Source organism: Triturus cristatus, chromosome 8 (assembly GCF_964204655.1).
Source record: "Triturus cristatus chromosome 8, aTriCri1.1, whole genome shotgun sequence".
NCBI classification, from domain to species: Eukaryota; Metazoa; Chordata; class Amphibia; order Caudata; family Salamandridae; genus Triturus; species Triturus cristatus.
The window spans coordinates 738342222-738361682 of NC_140591.1; the positions used below are offsets into that span (position 1 = coordinate 738342222).

The 19461-nt window shown below is 41.8% G+C and overlaps 11 non-coding genes across 11 annotated transcripts; all 11 read right to left on the reverse strand.

Moving 5' to 3' along the window:
- Window positions 1-73: 73 nt before the first annotated feature.
- On the reverse strand, window positions 74-146 carry TRNAV-CAC (transfer RNA valine (anticodon CAC)). The gene has a single exon. It is a non-coding gene; the product is annotated as a tRNA-Val (tRNA).
- A 4701-nt stretch (window positions 147-4847) lies between these two features.
- TRNAV-CAC (transfer RNA valine (anticodon CAC)) lies at window positions 4848-4920 on the reverse strand. Its single transcript has one exon. It is a non-coding gene; the product is annotated as a tRNA-Val (tRNA).
- A 2324-nt stretch (window positions 4921-7244) lies between these two features.
- TRNAV-CAC (transfer RNA valine (anticodon CAC)) lies at window positions 7245-7317 on the reverse strand. Its single transcript has one exon. It is a non-coding gene; the product is annotated as a tRNA-Val (tRNA).
- A 272-nt stretch (window positions 7318-7589) lies between these two features.
- On the reverse strand, window positions 7590-7661 carry TRNAP-UGG (transfer RNA proline (anticodon UGG)). Its single transcript has one exon. It is a non-coding gene; the product is annotated as a tRNA-Pro (tRNA).
- A 2315-nt stretch (window positions 7662-9976) lies between these two features.
- TRNAP-UGG (transfer RNA proline (anticodon UGG)) lies at window positions 9977-10048 on the reverse strand. Its single transcript has one exon. It is a non-coding gene; the product is annotated as a tRNA-Pro (tRNA).
- A 1970-nt stretch (window positions 10049-12018) lies between these two features.
- On the reverse strand, window positions 12019-12091 carry TRNAV-CAC (transfer RNA valine (anticodon CAC)). Its single transcript has one exon. It is a non-coding gene; the product is annotated as a tRNA-Val (tRNA).
- A 272-nt stretch (window positions 12092-12363) lies between these two features.
- Window positions 12364-12435, reverse strand: TRNAP-UGG (transfer RNA proline (anticodon UGG)). The gene has a single exon. It is a non-coding gene; the product is annotated as a tRNA-Pro (tRNA).
- Window positions 12436-14405: 1970 nt separating this feature from the next.
- On the reverse strand, window positions 14406-14478 carry TRNAV-CAC (transfer RNA valine (anticodon CAC)). The gene has a single exon. It is a non-coding gene; the product is annotated as a tRNA-Val (tRNA).
- A 272-nt stretch (window positions 14479-14750) lies between these two features.
- Window positions 14751-14822, reverse strand: TRNAP-UGG (transfer RNA proline (anticodon UGG)). The gene has a single exon. It is a non-coding gene; the product is annotated as a tRNA-Pro (tRNA).
- A 1969-nt stretch (window positions 14823-16791) lies between these two features.
- Window positions 16792-16864, reverse strand: TRNAV-CAC (transfer RNA valine (anticodon CAC)). Its single transcript has one exon. It is a non-coding gene; the product is annotated as a tRNA-Val (tRNA).
- A 272-nt stretch (window positions 16865-17136) lies between these two features.
- On the reverse strand, window positions 17137-17208 carry TRNAP-UGG (transfer RNA proline (anticodon UGG)). The gene has a single exon. It is a non-coding gene; the product is annotated as a tRNA-Pro (tRNA).
- Between the last annotated feature and the right edge of the window lie 2253 nt (window positions 17209-19461).

Consider the following 19461-nt stretch of genomic DNA (forward strand, 5'->3'; position numbering starts at 1 on the left):
TAATCTTCAGGGCTTGGACAATTCCATGGCAAAACGGCACCTATCAACATTGTAGCCAACACAATATAACAACTGTTTCTGCCCGGTTTCGAACCGGGGACCTTTCGCGTGTGAGGCGAACGTGATAACCACTACACTACAGAAACAGATACCTACAGTTGATTTTTCTGTAATGAAACTGCTCCGAACTGGCTATTCCATGGGCCTCTGGCTTTAGATTTCTTTCATGCAACCTGCCCGACATCCCTAGCTGAACGCTCGTACATGCCATGCAAGACCAGATGTTTGGTATTAGCTCAGACTGGGCAGGGCTGAAGCATGAGACTCTAGCAAAGAATTATCCACTACTGCAAAGAAAAAATTGATGTTGGTTTTGAAACGCAAACTTCAAAACAACTTGAAAAGAGTACCAAGAAAAGGGCTCGTCCGGGATTTGAACCCGGGACCTCTCACACCCAAAGCGAGAATCATACCCCTAGACCAACGAGCCCTCAAAATCCTCTTACCTCTCAAAAGCTAATACCGGCTCTAAGCCCGCAATGAAGATCATGCTGGTATCTTTATGATGCTTGGTCTGTGAATACGCATGAAAGTCAGTCTCAACTTACCCTTTCTCAAACGATAGCACTATCATTTACAAGTGTCTCCTTTTATTCCGTCCCAGCTTTGGACACGTCTTACAGGAAGTCAGCCCTTATTTATATATTTCTGCAGTGGCTGAAGCTTAATGAGAAAGAGTAACAAGTTGTTCATAACAACATAAGAAACACATTGTGCATTTTCTCTCAAATACTCCTTCACTTTGTGCCAAAAGAAATACCAAGGTGAATACCTAGGCCACAGATTCAAGCTAAAGATCTTCCTGGTGAAGGCAAGGCGCAATAAAAACTGCATATCGCTGGACTAAAGCATTCCTTGCATAGCCTCTAACATCATAACATAACTGAGCTGCTAGCAGCAAGCTAACCAATACCTTTCTGAAATGAGAATGACATGTGCTTATCTGCTCAATCAGTGCTCAATCAGGCGAGATTTAGAAAAGGTGGAAAGGGTCCAAGTGGATGCCCCTTCCTTTTTAGGGTGGGTCCTGCTGACTATCATAGGATTGCTTGTAAAAGTGGCCAGGGTCAGAGGAAAAGCTGCCAACACTTCTTAGCGTTCTCTATAGATGCAGCCATTTTCTGTGACTGTAATTTCGGCCTTTTCTCAGAAGTCTCTATTCTGCCTATGCAAATTAACAAAAGCAGTGCTTATTCCTCACTTGCTCAAATGTCCTTCCTGTCCAGAAAGCTCTGATTAAGCATGCTTATTTTCTTTTTCTGGGATATTTTAAATTGTTTCGCTGTCCAGTCTGTGGCAGTAGAAAGCTGCTTATGATGCCAGGTTTTGATGAATCCCCAAGGTACAAGTACAGAGGAATATATCAGTCTCTAGGATATGGAACTTTTAGCTAACACATCACAATATGTGATGCTTGCCAAGAAAACACTACATTCTGGAGCGCTGATGATCAGAACATTCTGCTCCTGAAGGATAGAAAAGACAGCTTGATTGAAATAAAGTCTGTTTATATTGACGCTCTCTCTCTCCCTATATATACATACATGCATACACACACACACACAGGTATGTCATGCATTTCTTCAGATTTGTTTCAACCATTTACCATTTATTGGAGAATCCCTACTTTTCAAGTGACTGCAAATGAAGTCATCTCTGGCACTTTTTGTGCAAAGTAAGAGACACACATGACACCTTATTATAAATGTCATCGGTTTCTTTGTTACTGTGTACTTTCAAAGCATGGGGCTTTCACACGTCAGGTAAACCTGATTACCACTACACAACAAAAGCAGATGCAGCTTTCTTATCTATGTCGTGATAGAACAGTTGTGAATTGAGTAGAAGAAGGGCCCTGATGTGATACTTATTACATGCAGCCTGTAAGATAGTCAAACATGCAGGCTAGGAAGGAAGATGCAAATATCAATGTATTAGAAAAACACCTAAAGGCGAGTGATATGCTTTCATTCATGCATGGCTAGGAAAAATCGCCATACTGTTGCAAACATTCTTACACCACCAACTGGAAATAAATGATTCTGACATTAAACGTAAAGGTGACAATGCATTTGTATCATCACCTTGAGAAGGATCATCTTGGAATTGAGCCGAGGGCCTCTGCACTCAAAGCCAGAAACACTCCACTAAAATAAGATTCCTGTTGGTGCCAACAATTCTCCATGTTAATGCTTGTTCTAGGTGAGCAGTGAACCGATTGCAGGGCTCTTTTGAAAGCAAGGTCTGAGAACCAACAGATACATCCACACGCCGATTACTTTAGTGTTTTGAGAGAATTCCCTTTCTTGGAACGAGATTGCATGAAATAATCTTCAGGGCTTGGACAATTCCATGGCAAAACGGCACCTATCAACATTGTAGCCAACACAATATAACAACTGTTTCTGCCCGGTTTCGAACCGGGGACCTTTCGCGTGTGAGGCAAACGTGATAACCACTACACTACAGAAACAGATACCTACAGTTGATTTTTCTGTAATGAAACTGCTCCGAACTGGCTATTCCATGGGCCTCTGGCTTTAGATTTCTTTCATGCAACCTGCCCGACATCCCTAGCTGAACGCTCGTACATGCCATGCAAGACCAGATGTTTGGTATTAGCTCAGACTGGGCAGGGCTGAAGCATGAGACTCTAGCAAAGAATTATCCACTACTGCAAAGAAAAAATTGATGTTGGTTTTGAAACGCAAACTTCAAAACAACTTGAAAAGAGTACCAAGAAAAGGGCTCGTCCGGGATTTGAACCCGGGACCTCTCACACCCAAAGCGAGAATCATACCCCTAGACCAACGAGCCCTCAAAATCCTCTTACCTCTCAAAAGCTAATACCGGCTCTAAGCCCGCAATGAAGATCATGCTGGTATCTTTATGATGCTTGGTCTGTGAAAACGCATGAAAGTCAGTCTCAACTTACCCTTTCTCAAACGATAGCACTATCATTTACAAGTGTCTCCTTTTATTCCGTCCCAGCTTTGGACACGTCTTACAGGAAGTCAGCCCTTATTTATATATTTCTGCAGTGGCTGAAGCTTAATGAGAAAGAGTAACAAGTTGTTCATAACAACATAAGAAACACATTGTGCATTTTCTCTCAAATACTCCTTCACTTTGTGCCAAAAGAAATACCAAGGTGAATACCTAGGCCACAGATTCAAGCTAAAGATCTTCCTGCTGAATGCAAGGCGCAATAAAAACTGCATATCGCTGGACTAAAGCATTCCTTGCATAGCCTCTAACATCATAACATAACTGAGCTGCTAGCAGCAAGCTAACCAATACCTTTCTGAAATGAGAATGACATGTGCTTATCTGCTCAATCAGTGCTCAATCAGGCGAGATTTAGAAAAGGTGGAAAGGGTCCAAGTGGATGCCCCTTCCTTTTTAGGGTGGGTCCTGCTGACTATCATAGGATTGCTTGTAAAAGTGGTCAGGGTCAGAGGAAAAGCTGCCAACACTTCTTAGCGTTCTCTATAGATGCAGCCATTTTCTGTGACTGTAATTTCGGCCTTTTCCCAGAAGTCTCTATTCTGCCTATGCAAATTAACAAAAGCAGTGCTTATTCCTCACTTGCTCAAATGTCCTTCCTGTCCAGAAAGCTCTGATTAAGCATGCTTATTTTCTTTTTCTGGGATATTTTAAATTGTTTCGCTGTCCAGTCTGTGGCAGTAGAAAGCTGCTTATGATGCCAGGTTTTGATGAATCCCCAAGGTACAAGTACAGAGGAATATATCAGTCTCTAGGATATGGAACTTTTAGCTAACACATCACAATATGTGATGCTTGCCAAGAAAACACTACATTCTGGAGCGCTGATGATCAGAACATTCTGCTCCTGAAGGATAGAAAAGACAGCTTGATTGAAATAAAGTCTGTTTATATTGACGCTCTCTCTCTCCCTATATATACATACATGCGTACACACACACACACAGGTATGTCATGCATTTCTTCAGATTTGTTTAAACCATTTACCATTTATTGGAGAATCCCTACTTTTCAAGTGACTGCAAATGAAGCCATCTCTGGCACTTTTTGTGCAAAGTAAGAGACACACATGACACCTTTTTATAAAAGTCATCGGTTTCTTTGTTACTGTGTACTTTCAAAGCATGGGGCTTTCACACGTCAGGTAAACCTGATTACCACTACACAACAAAAGCAGATGCAGCTTTCTTATCTATGTCGTGATAGAACAGTTGTGAATTGAGTAGAAGAAGGGCCCTGATGTGATACTTATTACATGCAGCCTGTAAGATAGTCAAACATGCAGGCTAAGAAGGAAGATGCAAATATCAATGTATTAGAAAAACACCTAAAGGCGAGTGATATGCTTTCATTCATGCATGGCTAGGAAAAATCGCCATACTGTTGCAAACATTCTTACACCACCAACTGGAAATAAATGATTCTGACATTAAACGTAAAGGTGACAATGCATTTGTATCATCACCTTGAGAAGGATCATCTTGGAATTGAGCCGAGGGCCTCTGCACTCAAAGCCAGAAACACTCCACTAAAATAAGATTCCTGTTGGTGCCAACAATTCTCCATGTTAATGCTTGTTCTAGGTGAGCAGTGAACCGATTGCAGGGCTCTTTTGAAAGCAAGGTCTGAGAACCAACAGATACATCCACACGCCGATTACTTTAGTGTTTTGAGAGAATTCCCTTTCTTGGAACGAGATTGCATGAAATAATCTTCAGGGCTTGGACAATTCCATGGCAAAACGGCACCTATCAACATTGTAGCCAACACAATATAACAACTGTTTCTGCCCGGTTTCGAACCGGGGACCTTTCGCGTGTGAGGCGAACGTGATAACCACTACACTACAGAAACAGATACCTACAGTTGATTTTTCTGTAATGAAACTGCTCCGAACTGGCTATTCCATGGGCCTCTGGCTTTAGATTTCTTTCATGCAACCTGCCCGACATCCCTAGCTGAACGCTCGTACATGCCATGCAAGACCAGATGTTTGGTATTAGCTCAGACTGGGCAGGGCTGAAGCATGAGACTCTAGCAAAGAATTATCCACTACTGCAAAGAAAAAATTGATGTTGGTTTTGAAACGCAAACTTCAAAACAACTTGAAAAGAGTACCAAGAAAAGGGCTCGTCCAGGATTTGAACCCGGGACCTCTCGCACCCAAAGCGAGAATCATACCCCTAGACCAACGAGCCCTCAAAATCCTCTTACCTCTCAAAAGCTAATACCGGCTCTAAGCCCGCAATGAAGATCATGCTGGTATCTTTATGATGCTTGGTCTGTGAATACGCATGAAAGTCAGTCTCAACTTACCCTTTCTCAAACGATAGCACTATCATTTACAAGTGTCTCCTTTTATTCCGTCCCAGCTTTGGACACGTCTTACAGGAAGTCAGCCCTTATTTATATATTTCTTCAGTGGCTGAAGCTTAATGAGAAAGAGTAACAAGTTGTTCATAACAACATAAGAAACACATTGTGCATTTTCTCTTAAATACTCCTTCACTTTGTGCCAAAAGAAATACCAAGGTGAATACCTAGGCCACAGATTCAAGCTAAAGATCTTCCTGCTGAATGCAAGGCGCAATAAAAACTGCATATCGCTGGACTAAAGCATTCCTTGCATAGCCTCTAACATCATAACATAACTGAGCTGCTAGCAGCAAGCTAACCAATACCTTTCTGAAATGAGAATGACATGTGCTTATCTGCTCAATCAGTGCTCAATCAGGCTCGATCAGGCGAGATTTAGAAAAGGTGGAAAGGGTCCAAGTGGATGCCCCTTCCTTTTTAGGGTGGGTCCTGCTGACTATCATAGGATTGCTTGTAAAAGTGGCCAGGGTCAGAGGAAAAGCTGCCAACACTTCTTAGCGTTCTCTATAGATGCAGCCATTTTCTGTGACTGTAATTTCGGCCTTTTCCCAGAAGTCTCTATTCTGCCTATGCAAATTAACAAAAGCAGTGCTTATTCCTCACTTGCTCAAAGGTCCTTCCTGTCCAGAAAGCTCTGATTAAGCATGCTTATTTTCTTTTTCTGGGATATTTTAAATTGTTTCGCTGTCCAGTCTGTGGCAGTAGAAAGCTGCTTATGATGCCAGGTTTTGATGAATCCCCAAGGTACAAGTACAGAGGAATATATCAGTCTCTAGGATATGGAACTTTTAGCTAACACATCACAATATGTGATGCTTGCCAAGAAAACACTACATTCTGGAGCGCTGATGATCAGAACATTCTGCTCCTGAAGGATAGAAAAGACAGCTTGATTGAAATAAAGTCTGTTTATATTGACGCTCTCTCTCTCCCTATATATACATACATGCGTACACACACACACACAGGTATGTCATGCATTTCTTCAGATTTGTTTCAACCATTTACCATTTATTGGAGAATCCCTACTTTTCAAGTGACTGCAAATGAAGTCATCTCTGGCACTTTTTGTGCAAAGTAAGAGACGCACATGACACCTTTTTATAAAAGTCATCGGTTTCTTTGTTACTGTGTACTTTCAAAGCATGGGGCTTTCACACGTCAGGTAAACCTGATTACCACTACACAACAAAAGCAGATGCAGCTTTCTTATCTATGTCGTGATAGAACAGTTGTGAATTGAGTAGAAGAAGGGCCCTGATGTGATACTTATTACATGCAGCCTGTAAGATAGTCAAACATGCAGGCTAGGAAGGAAGATGCAAATATCAATGTATTAGAAAAACACCTAAAGGCGAGTGATATGCTTTCATTCATGCATGGCTAGGAAAAATCGCCATACTGTTGCAAACATTCTTACACCACCAACTGGAAATAAATGATTCTGACATTAAACGTAAAGGTGACAATGCATTTGTATCATCACCTTGAGAAGGATCATCTTGGAATTGAGCCGAGGGCCTCTGCACTCAAAGCCAGAAACACTCCACTAAAATAAGATTCCTGTTGGTGCCAACAATTCTCCATGTTAATGCTTGTTCTAGGTGAGCAGTGAACCGATTGCAGGGCTCTTTTGAAAGCAAGGTCTGAGAACCAACAGATACATCCACACGCCGATTACTTTAGTGTTTTGAGAGAATTCCCTTTCTTGGAACGAGATTGCATGAAATAATCTTCAGGGCTTGGACAATTCCATGGCAAAACGGCACCTATCAACATTGTAGCCAACACAATATAACAACTGTTTCTGCCCGGTTTCGAACCGGGGACCTTTCGCGTGTGAGGCGAACGTGATAACCACTACACTACAGAAACAGATACCTACAGTTGATTTTTCTGTAATGAAACTGCTCCGAACTGGCTATTCCATGGGCCTCTGGCTTTAGATTTCTTTCATGCAACCTGCCCGACATCCCTAGCTGAACGCTCGTACATGCCATGCAAGACCAGATGTTTGGTATTAGCTCAGACTGGGCAGGGCTGAAGCATGAGACTCTAGCAAAGAATTATCCACTACTGCAAAGAAAAAATTGATGTTGGTTTTGAAACGCAAACTTCAAAACAACTTGAAAAGAGTACCAAGAAAAGGGCTCGTCCGGGATTTGAACCCGGGACCTCTCGCACCCAAAGCGAGAATCATACCCCTAGACCAACGAGCCCTCAAAATCCTCTTACCTCTCAAAAGCTAATACTGGCTCTAAGCCCGCAATGAAGATCATGCTGGTATCTTTATGATGCTTGGTCTGTGAATACGCATGAAAGTCAGTCTCAACTTACCCTTTCTCAAACGATAGCACTATCATTTACAAGTGTCTCCTTTTATTCCGTCCCAGCTTTGGACACGTCTTACAGGAAGTCAGCCCTTATTTATATATTTCTTCAGTGGCTGAAGCTTAATGAGAAAGAGTAACAAGTTGTTCATAACAACATAAGAAACACATTGTGCATTTTCTCTTAAATACTCCTTCACTTTGTGCCAAAAGAAATACCAAGGTGAATACCTAGGCCACAGATTCAAGCTAAAGATCTTCCTGCTGAATGCAAGGCGCAATAAAAACTGCATATCGCTGGACTAAAGCATTCCTTGCATAGCCTCTAACATCATAACATAACTGAGCTGCTAGCAGCAAGCTAACCAATACCTTTCTGAAATGAGAATGACATGTGCTTATCTGCTCAATCAGTGCTCGATCAGGCGAGATTTAGAAAAGGTGGAAAGGGTCCAAGTGGATGCCCCTTCCTTTTTAGGGTGGGTCCTGCTGACTATCATAGGATTGCTTGTAAAAGTGGCCAGGGTCAGAGGAAAAGCTGCCAACACTTCTTAGCGTTCTCTATAGATGCAGCCATTTTCTGTGACTGTAATTTCGGCCTTTTCCCAGAAGTCTCTATTCTGCCTATGCAAATTAACAAAAGCAGTGCTTATTCCTCACTTGCTCAAATGTCCTTCCTGTCCAGAAAGCTCTGATTAAGCATGCTTATTTTCTTTTTCTGGGATATTTTAAATTGTTTCGCTGTCCAGTCTGTGGCAGTAGAAAGCTGCTTATGATGCCAGGTTTTGATGAATCCCCAAGGTACAAGTACAGAGGAATATATCAGTCTCTAGGATATGGAACTTTTAGCTAACACATCACAATATGTGATGCTTGCCAAGAAAACACTACATTCTGGAGCGCTGATGATCAGAACATTCTGCTCCTGAAGGATAGAAAAGACAGCTTGATTGAAATAAAGTCTGTTTATATTGACGCTCTCTCTCTCCCTATATATACATACATGCGTACACACACACACACAGGTATGTCATGCATTTCTTCAGATTTGTTTAAACCATTTACCATTTATTGGAGAATCCCTACTTTTCAAGTGACTGCAAATGAAGCCATCTCTGGCACTTTTTGTGCAAAGTAAGAGACACACATGACACCTTTTTATAAAAGTCATCGGTTTCTTTGTTACTGTGTACTTTCAAAGCATGGGGCTTTCACACGTCAGGTAAACCTGATTACCACTACACAACAAAAGCAGATGCAGCTTTCTTATCTATGTCGTGATAGAACAGTTGTGAATTGAGTAGAAGAAGGGCCCTGATGTGATACTTATTACATGCAGCCTGTAAGATAGTCAAACATGCAGGCTAAGAAGGAAGATGCAAATATCAATGTATTAGAAAAACACCTAAAGGCGAGTGATATGCTTTCATTCATGCATGGCTAGGAAAAATCGCCATACTGTTGCAAACATTCTTACACCACCAACTGGAAATAAATGATTCTGACATTAAACGTAAAGGTGACAATGCATTTGTATCATCACCTTGAGAAGGATCATCTTGGAATTGAGCCGAGGGCCTCTGCACTCAAAGCCAGAAACACTCCACTAAAATAAGATTCCTGTTGGTGCCAACAATTCTCCATGTTAATGCTTGTTCTAGGTGAGCAGTGAACCGATTGCAGGGCTCTTTTGAAAGCAAGGTCTGAGAACCAACAGATACATCCACACGCCGATTACTTTAGTGTTTTGAGAGAATTCCCTTTCTTGGAACGAGATTGCATGAAATAATCTTCAGGGCTTGGACAATTCCATGGCAAAACGGCACCTATCAACATTGTAGCCAACACAATATAACAACTGTTTTTGCCCGGTTTCGAACCGGGGACCTTTCGCGTGTGAGGCGAACGTGATAACCACTACACTACAGAAACAGATACCTACAGTTGATTTTTCTGTAATGAAACTGCTCCGAACTGGCTATTCCATGGGCCTCTGGCTTTAGATTTCTTTCATGCAACCTGCCCGACATCCCTAGCTGAACGCTCGTACATGCCATGCAAGACCAGATGTTTGGTATTAGCTCAGACTGGGCAGGGCTGAAGCATGAGACTCTAGCAAAGAATTATCCACTACTGCAAAGAAAAAATTGATGTTGGTTTTGAAACGCAAACTTCAAAACAACTTGAAAAGAGTACCAAGAAAAGGGCTCGTCCGGGATTTGAACCCGGGACCTCTCGCACCCAAAGCGAGAATCATACCCCTAGACCAACGAGCCCTCAAAATCCTCTTACCTCTCAAAAGCTAATACCGGCTCTAAGCCCGCAATGAAGATCATGCTGGTATCTTTATGATGCTTGGTCTGTGAATACGCATGAAAGTCAGTCTCAACTTACCCTTTCTCAAACGATAGCACTATCATTTACAAGTGTCTCCTTTTATTCCGTCCCAGCTTTGGACACGTCTTACAGGAAGTCAGCCCTTATTTATATATTTCTTCAGTGGCTGAAGCTTAATGAGAAAGAGTAACAAGTTGTTCATAACAACATAAGAAACACATTGTGCATTTTCTCTTAAATACTCCTTCACTTTGTGCCAAAAGAAATACCAAGGTGAATACCTAGGCCACAGATTCAAGCTAAAGATCTTCCTGCTGAATGCAAGGCGCAATAAAAACTGCATATCGCTGGACTAAAGCATTCCTTGCATAGCCTCTAACATCATAACATAACTGAGCTGCTAGCAGCAAGCTAACCAATACCTTTCTGAAATGAGAATGACATGTGCTTATCTGCTCAATCAGTGCTCAATCAGGCGAGATTTAGAAAAGGTGGAAAGGGTCCAAGTGGATGCCCCTTCCTTTTTAGGGTGGGTCCTGCTGACTATCATAGGATTGCTTGTAAAAGTGGTCAGGGTCAGAGGAAAAGCTGCCAACACTTCTTAGCGTTCTCTATAGATGCAGCCATTTTCTGTGACTGTAATTTCGGCCTTTTCCCAGAAGTCTCTATTCTGCCTATGCAAATTAACAAAAGCAGTGCTTATTCCTCACTTGCTCAAAGGTCCTTCCTGTCCAGAAAGCTCTGATTAAGCATGCTTATTTTCTTTTTCTGGGATATTTTAAATTGTTTCGCTGTCCAGTCTGTGGCAGTAGAAAGCTGCTTATGATGCCAGGTTTTGATGAATCCCCAAGGTACAAGTACAGAGGAATATATCAGTCTCTAGGATATGGAACTTTTAGCTAACACATCACAATATGTGATGCTTGCCAAGAAAACACTACATTCTGGAGCGCTGATGATCAGAACATTCTGCTCCTGAAGGATAGAAAAGACAGCTTGATTGAAATAAAGTCTGTTTATATTGACGCTCTCTCTCTCCCTATATATACATACATGCGTACACACACACACACAGGTATGTCATGCATTTCTTCAGATTTGTTTCAACCATTTACCATTTATTGGAGAATCCCTACTTTTCAAGTGACTGCAAATGAAGTCATCTCTGGCACTTTTTGTGCAAAGTAAGAGACGCACATGACACCTTTTTATAAAAGTCATCGGTTTCTTTGTTACTGTGTACTTTCAAAGCATGGGGCTTTCACACGTCAGGTAAACCTGATTACCACTACACAACAAAAGCAGATGCAGCTTTCTTATCTATGTCGTGATAGAACAGTTGTGAATTGAGTAGAAGAAGGGCCCTGATGTGATACTTATTACATGCAGCCTGTAAGATAGTCAAACATGCAGGCTAGGAAGGAAGATGCAAATATCAATGTATTAGAAAAACACCTAAAGGCGAGTGATATGCTTTCATTCATGCATGGCTAGGAAAAATCGCCATACTGTTGCAAACATTCTTACACCACCAACTGGAAATAAATGATTCTGACATTAAACGTAAAGGTGACAATGCATTTGTATCATCACCTTGAGAAGGATCATCTTGGAATTGAGCCGAGGGCCTCTGCACTCAAAGCCAGAAACACTCCACTAAAATAAGATTCCTGTTGGTGCCAACAATTCTCCATGTTAATGCTTGTTCTAGGTGAGCAGTGAACCGATTGCAGGGCTCTTTTGAAAGCAAGGTCTGAGAACCAACAGATACATCCACACGCCGATTACTTAAGTGTTTTGAGAGAATTCCCTTTCTTGGAACGAGATTGCATGAAATAATCTTCAGGGCTTGGACAATTCCATGGCAAAACGGCACCTATCAACATTGTAGCCAACACAATATAACAACTGTTTCTGCCCGGTTTCGAACCGGGGACCTTTCGCGTGTGAGGCGAACGTGATAACCACTACACTACAGAAACAGATACCTACAGTTGATTTTTCTGTAATGAAACTGCTCCGAACTGGCTATTCCATGGGCCTCTGGCTTTAGATTTCTTTCATGCAACCTGCCCGACATCCCTAGCTGAACGCTCGTACATGCCATGCAAGACCAGATGTTTGGTATTAGCTCAGACTGGGCAGGGCTGAAGCATGAGACTCTAGCAAAGAATTATCCACTACTGCAAAGAAAAAATTGATGTTGGTTTTGAAACGCAAACTTCAAAACAACTTGAAAAGAGTACCAAGAAAAGGGCTCGTCCGGGATTTGAACCCGGGACCTCTCGCACCCAAAGCGAGAATCATACCCCTAGACCAACGAGCCCTCAAAATCCTCTTACCTCTCAAAAGCTAATACCGGCTCTAAGCCCGCAATGAAGATCATGCTGGTATCTTTATGATGCTTGGTCTGTGAATACGCATGAAAGTCAGTCTCAACTTACCCTTTCTCAAACGATAGCACTATCATTTACAAGTGTCTCCTTTTATTCCGTCCCAGCTTTGGACACGTCTTACAGGAAGTCAGCCCTTATTTATATATTTCTTCAGTGGCTGAAGCTTAATGAGAAAGAGTAACAAGTTGTTCATAACAACATAAGAAACACATTGTGCATTTTCTCTTAAATACTCCTTCACTTTGTGCCAAAAGAAATACCAAGGTGAATACCTAGGCCACAGATTCAAGCTAAAGATCTTCCTGCTGAATGCAAGGCGCAATAAAAACTGCATATCGCTGGACTAAAGCATTCCTTGCATAGCCTCTAACATCATAACATAACTGAGCTGCTAGCAGCAAGCTAACCAATACCTTTCTGAAATGAGAATGACATGTGCTTATCTGCTCAATCAGTGCTCAATCAGGCGAGATTTAGAAAAGGTGGAAAGGGTCCAAGTGGATGCCCCTTCCTTTTTAGGGTGGGTCCTGCTGACTATCATAGGATTGCTTGTAAAAGTGGTCAGGGTCAGAGGAAAAGCTGCCAACACTTCTTAGCGTTCTCTATAGATGCAGCCATTTTCTGTGACTGTAATTTCGGCCTTTTCCCAGAAGTCTCTATTCTGCCTATGCAAATTAACAAAAGCAGTGCTTATTCCTCACTTGCTCAAAGGTCCTTCCTGTCCAGAAAGCTCTGATTAAGCATGCTTATTTTCTTTTTCTGGGATATTTTAAATTGTTTCGCTGTCCAGTCTGTGGCAGTAGAAAGCTGCTTATGATGCCAGGTTTTGATGAATCCCCAAGGTACAAGTACAGAGGAATATATCAGTCTCTAGGATATGGAACTTTTAGCTAACACATCACAATATGTGATGCTTGCCAAGAAAACACTACATTCTGGAGCGCTGATGATCAGAACATTCTGCTCCTGAAGGATAGAAAAGACAGCTTGATTGAAATAAAGTCTGTTTATATTGACGCTCTCTCTCTCCCTATATATACATACATGCGTACACACACACACACAGGTATGTCATGCATTTCTTCAGATTTGTTTCAACCATTTACCATTTATTGGAGAATCCCTACTTTTCAAGTGACTGCAAATGAAGTCATCTCTGGCACTTTTTGTGCAAAGTAAGAGACGCACATGACACCTTTTTATAAAAGTCATCGGTTTCTTTGTTACTGTGTACTTTCAAAGCATGGGGCTTTCACACGTCAGGTAAACCTGATTACCACTACACAACAAAAGCAGATGCAGCTTTCTTATCTATGTCGTGATAGAACAGTTGTGAATTGAGTAGAAGAAGGGCCCTGATGTGATACTTATTACATGCAGCCTGTAAGATAGTCAAACATGCAGGCTAGGAAGGAAGATGCAAATATCAATGTATTAGAAAAACACCTAAAGGCGAGTGATATGCTTTCATTCATGCATGGCTAGGAAAAATCGCCATACTGTTGCAAACATTCTTACACCACCAACTGGAAATAAATGATTCTGACATTAAACGTAAAGGTGACAATGCATTTGTATCATCACCTTGAGAAGGATCATCTTGGAATTGAGCCGAGGGCCTCTGCACTCAAAGCCAGAAACACTCCACTAAAATAAGATTCCTGTTGGTGCCAACAATTCTCCATGTTAATGCTTGTTCTAGGTGAGCAGTGAACCGATTGCAGGGCTCTTTTGAAAGCAAGGTCTGAGAACCAACAGATACATCCACACGCCGATTACTTTAGTGTTTTGAGAGAATTCCCTTTCTTGGAACGAGATTGCATGAAATAATCTTCAGGGCTTGGACAATTCCATGGCAAAACGGCACCTATCAACATTGTAGCCAACACAATATAACAACTGTTTCTGCCCGGTTTCGAACCGGGGACCTTTCGCGTGTGAGGCGAACGTGATAACCACTACACTACAGAAACAGATACCTACAGTTGATTTTTCTGTAATGAAACTGCTCCGAACTGGCTATTCCATGGGCCTCTGGCTTTAGATTTCTTTCATGCAACCTGCCCGACATCCCTAGCTGAACGCTCGTACATGCCATGCAAGACCAGATGTTTGGTATTAGCTCAGACTGGGCAGGGCTGAAGCATGAGACTCTAGCAAAGAATTATCCACTACTGCAAAGAAAAAATTGATGTTGGTTTTGAAACGCAAACTTCAAAACAACTTGAAAAGAGTACCAAGAAAAGGGCTCGTCCGGGATTTGAACCCGGGACCTCTCGCACCCAAAGCGAGAATCATACCCCTAGACCAACGAGCCCTCAAAATCCTCTTACCTCTCAAAAGCTAATACCGGCTCTAAGCCCGCAATGAAGATCATGCTGGTATCTTTATGATGCTTGGTCTGTGAATACGCATGAAAGTCAGTCTCAACTTACCCTTTCTCAAACGATAGCACTATCATTTACAAGTGTCTCCTTTTATTCCGTCCCAGCTTTGGACACGTCTTACAGGAAGTCAGCCCTTATTTATATATTTCTTCAGTGGCTGAAGCTTAATGAGAAAGAGTAACAAGTTGTTCATAACAACATAAGAAACACATTGTGCATTTTCTCTTAAATACTCCTTCACTTTGTGCCAAAAGAAATACCAAGGTGAATACCTAGGCCACAGATTCAAGCTAAAGATCTTCCTGCTGAATGCAAGGCGCAATAAAAACTGCATATCGCTGGACTAAAGCATTCCTTGCATAGCCTCTAACATCATAACATAACTGAGCTGCTAGCAGCAAGCTAACCAATACCTTTCTGAAATGAGAATGACATGTGCTTATCTGCTCAATCAGTGCTCAATCAGGCGAGATTTAGAAAAGGTGAAAGGGTCCAAGTGGATGCCCCTTCCTTTTTAGGGTGGGTCCTGCTGACTATCATAGGATTGCTTGTAAAAGTGGTCAGGGTCAGAGGAAAAGCTGCCAACACTTCTTAGCGTTCTCTATAGATGCAGCCATTTTCTGTGACTGTAATTTCGGCCTTTTCCCAGAAGTCTCTATTCTGCCTATGCAAATTAACAAAAGCAGTGCTTATTCCTCACTTGCTCAAAGGTCCTTCCTGTCCAGAAAGCTCTGATTAAGCATGCTTATTTTCTTTTTCTGGGATATTTTAAATTGTTTCGCTGTCCAGTCTGTGGCAGTAGAAAGCTGCTTATGATGCCAGGTTTTGATGAATCCCCAAGGTACAAGTACAGAGGAATATATCAGTCTCTAGGATATGGAACTTTTAGCTAACACATCACAATATGTGATGCTTGCCAAGAAAACACTACATTCTGGAGCGCTGATGATCAGAACATTCTGCTCCTGAAGGATAGAAAAGACAGCTTGATTGAAATAAAGTCTGTTTATATTGACGCTCTCTCTCTCCCTATATATACATACATGCGTACACACACACACACAGGTATGTCATGCATTTCTTCAGATTTGTTTCAACCATTTACCATTTATTGGAGAATCCCTACTTTTCAAGTGACTGCAAATGAAGTCATCTCTGGCACTTTTTGTACAAAGTAAGAGACGCACATGACACCTTTTTATAAAAGTCATCGGTTTCTTTGTTACTGTGTACTTTCAAAGCATGGGGCTTTCACACGTCAGGTAAACCTGATTACCACTACACAACAAAAGCAGATGCAGCTTTCTTATCTATGTCGTGATAGAACAGTTGTGAATTGAGTAGAAGAAGGGCCCTGATGTGATACTTATTACATGCAGCCTGTAAGATAGTCAAACATGCAGGCTAGGAAGGAAGATGCAAATATCAATGTATTAGAAAAACACCTAAAGGCGAGTGATATGCTTTCATTCATGCATGGCTAGGAAAAATCGCCATACTGTTGCAAACATTCTTACACCACCAACTGGAAATAAATGATTCTGACATTAAACGTAAAGGTGACAATGCATTTGTATCATCACCTTGAGAAGGATCATCTTGGAATTGAGCCGAGGGCCTCTGCACTCAAAGCCAGAAACACTCCACTAAAATAAGATTCCTGTTGGTGCCAACAATTCTCCATGTTAATGCTTGTTCTAGGTGAGCAGTGAACCGATTGCAGGGCTCTTTTGAAAGCAAGGTCTGAGAACCAACAGATACATCCACACGCCGATTACTTTAGTGTTTTGAGAGAATTCCCTTTCTTGGAACGAGATTGCATGAAATAATCTTCAGGGCTTGGACAATTCCATGGCAAAACGGCACCTATCAACATTGTAGCCAACACAATATAACAACTGTTTCTGCCCGGTTTCGAACCGGGGACCTTTCGCGTGTGAGGCGAACGTGATAACCACTACACTACAGAAACAGATACCTACAGTTGATTTTTCTGTAATGAAACTGCTCCGAACTGGCTATTCCATGGGCCTCTGGCTTTAGATTTCTTTCATGCAACCTGCCCGACATCCCTAGCTGAACGCTCGTACATGCCATGCAAGACCAGATGTTTGGTATTAGCTCAGACTGGGCAGGGCTGAAGCATGAGACTCTAGCAAAGAATTATCCACTACTGCAAAGAAAAAATTGATGTTGGTTTTGAAACGCAAACTTCAAAACAACTTGAAAAGAGTACCAAGAAAAGGGCTCGTCCGGGATTTGAACCCGGGACCTCTCGCACCCAAAGCGAGAATCATACCCCTAGACCAACGAGCCCTCAAAATCCTCTTACCTCTCAAAAGCTAATACTGGCTCTAAGCCCGCAATGAAGATCATGCTGGTATCTTTATGATGCTTGGTCTGTGAATACGCATGAAAGTCAGTCTCAACTTACCCTTTCTCAAACGATAGCACTATCATTTACAAGTGTCTCCTTTTATTCCGTCCCAGCTTTGGACACGTCTTACAGGAAGTCAGCCCTTATTTATATATTTCTTCAGTGGCTGAAGCTTAATGAGAAAGAGTAACAAGTTGTTCATAACAACATAAGAAACACATTGTGCATTTTCTCTTAAATACTCCTTCACTTTGTGCCAAAAGAAATACCAAGGTGAATACCTAGGCCACAGATTCAAGCTAAAGATCTTCCTGCTGAATGCAAGGCGCAATAAAAACTGCATATCGCTGGACTAAAGCATTCCTTGCATAGCCTCTAACATCATAACATAACTGAGCTGCTAGCAGCAAGCTAACCAATACCTTTCTGAAATGAGAATGACATGTGCTTATCTGCTCAATCAGTGCTCGATCAGGCGAGATTTAGAAAAGGTGGAAAGGGTCCAAGTGGATGCCCCTTCCTTTTTAGGGTGGGTCCTGCTGACTATCATAGGATTGCTTGTAAAAGTGGCCAGGGTCAGAGGAAAAGCTGCCAACACTTCTTAGCGTTCTCTATAGATGCAGCCATTTTCTGTGACTGTAATTTCGGCCTTTTCCCAGAAGTCTCTATTCTGCCTATGCAAATTAACAAAAGCAGTGCTTATTCCTCACTTGCTCAAATGTCCTTCCTGTCCAGAAAGCTCTGATTAAGCATGCTTATTTTCTTTTTCTGGGATATTTTAAATTGTTTCGCTGTCCAGTCTGTGGCAGTAGAAAGCTGCTTATGATGCCAGGTTTTGATGAATCCCCAAGGTACAAGTACAGAGGAATATATCAGTCTCTAGGATATGGAACTTTTAGCTAACACATCACAATATGTGATGCTTGCCAAGAAAACACTACATTCTGGAGCGCTGATGATCAGAACATTCTGCTCCTGAAGGATAGAAAAGACAGCTTGATTGAAATAAAGTCTGTTTATATTGACGCTCTCTCTCTCCCTATATATACATACATGCGTACACACACACACACAGGTATGTCATGCATTTCTTCAGATTTGTTTAAACCATTTACCATTTATTGGAGAATCCCTACTTTTCAAGTGACTGCAAATGAAGCCATCTCTGGCACTTTTTGTGCAAAGTAAGAGACACACATGACACCTTTTTATAAAAGTCATCGGTTTCTTTGTTACTGTGTACTTTCAAAGCATGGGGCTTTCACACGTCAGGTAAACCTGATTACCACTACACAACAAAAGCAGATGCAGCTTTCTTATCTATGTCGTGATAGAACAGTTGTGAATTGAGTAGAAGAAGGGCCCTGATGTGATACTTATTACATGCAGCCTGTAAGATAGTCAAACATGCAGGCTAAGAAGGAAGATGCAAATATCAATGTATTAGAAAAACACCTAAAGGCGAGTGATATGCTTTCATTCATGCATGGCTAGGAAAAATCGCCATACTGTTGCAAACATTCTTACACCACCAACTGGAAATAAATGATTCTGACATTAAACGTAAAGGTGACAATGCATTTGTATCATCACCTTGAGAAGGATCATCTTGGAATTGAGCCGAGGGCCTCTGCACTCAAAGCCAGAAACACTCCACTAAAATAAGATTCCTGTTGGTGCCAACAATTCTCCATGTTAATGCTTGTTCTAGGTGAGCAGTGAACCGATTGCAGGGCTCTTTTGAAAGCAAGGTCTGAGAACCAACAGATACATCCACACGCCGATTACTTTAGTGTTTTGAGAGAATTCCCTTTCTTGGAACGAGATTGCATGAAATAATCTTCAGGGCTTGGACAATTCCATGGCAAAACGGCACCTATCAACATTGTAGCCAACACAATATAACAACTGTTTTTGCCCGGTTTCGAACCGGGGACCTTTCGCGTGTGAGGCGAACGTGATAACCACTACACTACAGAAACAGATACCTACAGTTGATTTTTCTGTAATGAAACTGCTCCGAACTGGCTATTCCATGGGCCTCTGGCTTTAGATTTCTTTCATGCAACCTGCCCGACATCCCTAGCTGAACGCTCGTACATGCCATGCAAGACCAGATGTTTGGTATTAGCTCAGACTGGGCAGGGCTGAAGCATGAGACTCTAGCAAAGAATTATCCACTACTGCAAAGA